This window comes from Gossypium hirsutum, chromosome A05, assembly GCF_007990345.1.
Source record: "Gossypium hirsutum isolate 1008001.06 chromosome A05, Gossypium_hirsutum_v2.1, whole genome shotgun sequence".
In the NCBI taxonomy this organism is placed as follows: Eukaryota; Viridiplantae; Streptophyta; class Magnoliopsida; order Malvales; family Malvaceae; genus Gossypium; species Gossypium hirsutum.
The window spans coordinates 105,337,702-105,343,701 of NC_053428.1; the positions used below are offsets into that span (position 1 = coordinate 105,337,702).

General features: G+C 31.7%; 1 long non-coding RNA gene across 1 annotated transcript; it reads right to left on the reverse strand.

The window, feature by feature from the left end:
* Positions 1-928: 928 nt before the first annotated feature.
* LOC107959642 (uncharacterized) lies at positions 929-2,013 on the reverse strand. The gene is made up of 2 exons (XR_001700855.2): positions 1,598-2,013; positions 929-1,263 (listed from the first exon to the last, which is right to left on the reverse strand). It is a non-coding gene; the product is annotated as an uncharacterized lncRNA (long non-coding RNA).
* Positions 2,014-6,000: the final 3,987 nt, after the last annotated feature.

A 6,000-nucleotide genomic window follows, 5' to 3' on the forward strand; every position in this document is an offset into this window, starting at 1 on the left:
CAAATTAAAATACATATACTAAATCTACAACTTTCATAAAGTACAATGACTAACAAATAAATTTAGCCAATTCTTAATTTGATTTGATTATGATAATTACATGTATCTCTTTTATAAAGTAAATCTCTCTAAATTATTTCAATATGATATATAGTTAATTATCTTAGTAATTTATAAAAATTGAATTAAATCATGATTTTTTAGTATAAAATTATACAAAATCAAACTCTATATATAATATTACATATTGAACTAAAACTCATATATAGTTTTAAGATTCATCCCTTCTATTTAATTGCAGTTTGAAATAATTGGTTAATAATTTATTTTATGATGTATGGATATGAGCAAATAAGAGAATTTTTGGTAAATACTTGATTTGTTTTTATTAAAATTAATTAATTCTATTTATTGTTAATTGAGTTAATATCTCTAAATTGATTATATGAAATTGTTAATTAAATATATTTAAGGGATTGGAAGATATTATTAGTAGTTTTAAGTTTTATATATATATATATATAAAATCTTCTTGCACGACAAATTAAATGAAAACTTGAAAGTTCATAGATAAGAAATAAGATTGTTAAAATCTGCTCCAAGTCTTTGTATTCTTTATATATTTGAAATTTACTTTTTAAATTTAAAAACTGTTAATTTTTTTTGTTAAATTCATGTCTATTACAATATCATTCTTTTTATTACATGGCTATTAAATAATTTTTTTATTTCAAAATACCACACAAACAAATTTCACAACAAAATAAATTAACTATATTAATAACTGAATCTGTCTTTTAAATTTGAAGATAATAATAATAATAATAATAATAAATTTTTAAAAATAAAAGTAAAGGTACCAAAACTCAAATATAAAAAGAATATAAAAAATGGGAATATATTTTATCCAAATAAGAATTATAAAAAATGTTGCAATCTTATGGTTGTTTCTCAATTTATAAATGAGTTACTTATTGTTACAATAGTTAAGAAGTGGCTTACTACATCTTACACACTCTAATGTATTTTCTTACTGCACAGGCCAATTTTGGGCCCAATTCAAGGCCCATTTGCATTACAAACCCTCAACCCAATTACCCTTTTTACAACAGCCCAAATACCCACCTAAATTAACCAAGCAAAGGCCCAAACCCATACAATTAGCAAACCCTAACCAAACCTACCCCCACTTGCGCCACCAACCCTCTGACGGCCCCATGCCCCTGACTGCCGGCCACCTGCTCCACCAACACCAGCCATGCCCTGCAAAATGAGAAAGACACGCAACAGCAACAAAGAGAACAAACAGACAGTGAAAACAGGCTATAAAAGCCATGAAACAAAATGTAAAAAGGGTTCTTTTTTTTCTTTTCTTTAAAAAGTTCAAAAATATATAGAAATCATAGCACAAAAACAAGTATTTTGAAGCACAACCAAGATCAGAAAATCAAAAATATCAAAATCAAAAAAACAGGTGATTATTTTTCTTTTATTTCATTTTAGTTTCGGCCTTAGGCCTATTTTATACATACATATATATTAAAAATATAACAAAGTATTAAAATAAACAACAAGAAAAAACGAGAAAAAAATTTACCTTTTTGAAAATCCGACCACCGTGCACGGTGGACGGCGCCGGCGACGGGCCGACGATCGGCCGGTGACCGGCACCCCGCCGGAATCCCTCCCCTCTCCCTCATCTCTCTTTTTCTCTCTTTCTCTCTTTCTTTTTTTTTTCTTTTTCCCTCACAAATGATTTTTTTTTCTGAAATTAGGCATATTTATAGCCCTCCAAAACGACGTCGTTTTGGGGGCTATACTTAAGCCTCAAAACGACGTCGTTTTGGTTTAACCCGTCTGCTGACCCGACCCGCTCCAAGGATCCGCATGTCTTTTCATCTGAGGGGCTAATTTCACTTTTAGCCCCTCCGCTTTTTCATTCCTTCACAATCAGGTTCTTTTTTTGTTTTAATTCGGCCCTAGACATTGTCGTACTTTTCAATTTAGTCCTTAGCCAAGCGCAGCATTTTAACAGTCGGCAATATTGCGCTTTTGGTCCCTTTAAGTCACACGCGCATTGCAATTTGGTCCGATTTCCCTATTTTGTTTCCAATTTCACCCCAAGATTTCGGTTTTGACTTCAATTTCGTCCTTTTTTTTATTTTTTTATTCTTAAATAGCATTTGTAATATTAATTTCACTAGATTATTATATCATTGTTATTTAATATTATTATATTTACTCTTAGTATTTAAAAATATTAGTGTATACTATTATTATGTACATATATATATATAGAATTATCTTAATTACTTTATATTATTATATTATATTTATTTTTATATTACATCATCATTTTTTGTATTAATGTTATATAATATTAGTGTATATTTTATTATATATATGCATACGTATATATTTGTATATAGTATCACTTTCTACTTTATTTTAATATTTTTGTATTATGTCTATGTATGTGAATTTAATATATTTATGTATCATATTACGTATATCTTTTATATATGCTATATATATGTTTAATACCATACTTTTATATATTATTATGTACACACATTAAGATTATTAGTTATGTATCTTTATACTATTATAGTATATATCTAACACCATTATTTATATATATATATACTTTATGCAACATATTAATAGTTATGCTTTTATTATTATTATTATCTTCTTTGAAATATATGTATATTATATGTATTCTTTTAACATGTGCTGCATATATATATATTATTATTCTACGTTATGTATCTATATATTTTTCAATATTGTTGTTTGAATTATATGCCATCTTATGTATATATTTTTAATTATATTTGATATACTATTCCTATGTATATATTCTTATCCTTATTTATTGTCATTAATCTTAGAACCTGTTTTATTATATACGTATATTTGATATATATATATATGTATATTTACGTAATAGGATTTTTATATATATATCATTATTTCCAATATGTGTATATTATGTCAATATTACCTTCATAAAAAAATTATTATCTATAATTTAATTTTTTGTCGTGATTGGGAGTTTAGACTTGTTTATGGATAGGTTCGAAGACCCGTTCGAAAAATAAAAAAATTTAGTAAGAATATAGGCTCGAAAAATGGGTTTGAACAAAAAAATAAGACCCATTTTTTAAACAAATTGAGCCTCAAGTAAGCTTTTTTAGCTCGGACTCAGCTCGGCCCATATGCAACAAAAAAAAATTGCCGCTTTTTTTTACTATTTTACCATTATTTTTTCATTGTTTTGCTATTATTTCATTATTATATTGATAATGTTTTATTGTTAATGTTTGGGTATTGTACAACTTCTATTTTATTATTAATTTTTCTATTGTTTTAAATGTGTTTGCTTGTTAAGTTGCACTTATCTTAGCGTTGTTTAAATATATTTTTCTGTAAAAAAAAATTTATTTATCAGAAAATATTTATTTTAATGTTTTTAGTAAATCTAATGTATTATATTTTTTAAATTTATTTTTATATAAAAAAATTTCATACCGACAGATCAAATTCAAATTTTAATGTTTTTTATTGAGGTCGAATTGGAACAAAGTTTTAGTCTTATTTTTCAAATTGAATCTAAAAACAGACCTAATTTTCTTACATACAGCGGAAATACAAGTATAATTATTCAGTTGGCAAAAAGGACAAAAAAGCATAATGAACAATGATTGCCAAGCTGAAAAGTAATAAGCGGACACTTCACTCTTTCACTATTTGATATAACAATATAATATTTTAGCGGGTAAACTACATTATTAATCACTAAATTATAGTAAATTTTTCATTTTGGTTACTTAATTAAAAAAGTACCTCCTATCGCCTTGAGCCTTTCTTCCAAGCTCCTATACTTGTCCTGAACATCATGATCATTCATTTTCAACTTGGCTATTTCTACTGGATCATCCAAATTTGGAACGAGTGGATCAGCAGGACTAGCCCCCGGGTTTGATACAAACACTCCCTCCCCTATGTGAGCAGGTGGCACCGCTCGTTGTTCCAGGTCTGTGGGTTCCCCTTGGGTGTACCCTCTTTGTGTTGCGTGGGCATGCGGCGGAGTGAATCCTGGGGGATAGAGCGGATCTTGACTATGATTAACTCTTGACCGAGGTTCCTCGACGTCAAGGCTCTGCATGGGTCCCTTTCCTTTAACTAAAGCTGACATCATTTTCATCATTTTGGCTATTTGGTCTCTTTGTTCGAGTGATTCTTCTCGAGATCTCACCATTAAGTCTCTTGTCTCTTGCTGTGACTTAGCCAGTTATTCTTGTAATTCCCTCTGAACTCTTTCCATCCTTTCAATTCTTTCATTCAATTCAGCCTCCATTGCCCTAGCTTGTCGACGCGTTCTATACGAATGACGTGGTTCCAGTCTCGTGGTATTACAACTGCGAATTGTATGTTTTAACCTCAGCGAATGATTATAGGATATGCAATGAATGAATAAATGAATGAATGCATAAATGTCGAATGAATGTTAGTCATGAAAGAAATGCTAGAAGTTGGTGTTGATTTCAAGATAGCCCCTATTTTAGGCATTTCATTCATCAAAAGAGTTCATTACAAAATATTTTTCCATTTTCGATTCAGCTATTACACAAAATTCCTAGTTATATCACCGTATTTCTTTACTCGAGCTAAGAACTTTGATATGTTTGATCTTTGACTTGGAGGGAATTGGCAAATGAGAATTTCAGCTTCTTCCGATAATTGTACCACGTGCATGGCTACCCCACGAACTTCATTGATCAAATAGCTAAGTTGCATTTCTTTTTCTTGGAGGCCCTCTTCGTAAGCACGAACGTCTCTATCATATTGACTATCTTTTTCTTCCAAAACCTTCAAAAGAGTATCTAGTTGTTGTCGACGATCTTGCAGCATATCTTCTAACTCTCGTATCCTTTCTTTTAGTTCTTGACGTTTAGATCGACTAGTCATTACCTCGGCAGACACAGCTTCATATTCGGCGTTCTTCTTCCTCAGTTCTATCATAGCTCGCGCAGCCTTTTCCTCCTCTTTCTTCGCTTTTCCTTTCCAAAATTCCATCCCGCCTTTAATGTTTCTTATTTCTTCTTTCCATTCTGCCGACGACTTGCCCAGCCCACTATTTTTTATTGTGCCTCTTAACTTTTTATTTTCCAGATGGAGGTCCTTTAAGTCATTTCTCACGACTTCAACTTCTTTTTGCACTTTCTCGGTTCTGGATCTTTCAATATGAACGTCGATCTTCAATTGGTAGTTTTCCTCTTGAAGAGCGCTAAGGTCCCGAGACATCTTGGCCTTTTCTCATTCAAATTCTTGTCTTGACATTTCTAGCTCAGACGGCATTTCCCCCGAGAAAGGATTCTGGATGGTGTAGTTCGTTGACGAGATTTGCTGACTGTTCACTCGTTACTTTCTCCATATGTCGTAATCTTGGGTGAGGGTATCAGCATATAGAACCAATTCCATCAGATGAATTTTCTACCAAGACTTTGCAGTGTCTTGGACCCTCTTCATATACCCTTCTCCCGTAAAAGCGAACTCGGACTGTGCTAATCCTCCAGTGGCGGGTATGAATTATCGCGAAGAAAATTGTCTTTGGACTAATAGCGGGGCATATCCAACTCTTCCCCATAACCCAAGTAGTGGTACCCAATCTTGATTTCCAACCTTGTATAATAGAACCGAAGGGCGGATCCATGGTGCTCTCCACGTTATATCCTCGGCGCGAAGGTTCTGAAAAACTGAGACCCAATGCTGTTCAGTGACTTCCTTTGGCCATTCTTTCTTGAGATAAGCTTCCAACGGGGCAAATGTTTTTGAAAACATATGGAACGGTGTGAGCTCTACTTTCCAGAAGTGACTCAAAATCCAGACATTTAGTAACTGCACGCATCCGATAAAGCGTCATTTCCCTATTTTCCTACAACTATTTAAGGATCTGAAGGTCTCGGCTAAGATAGTCGGGACAGGGTTGATTCC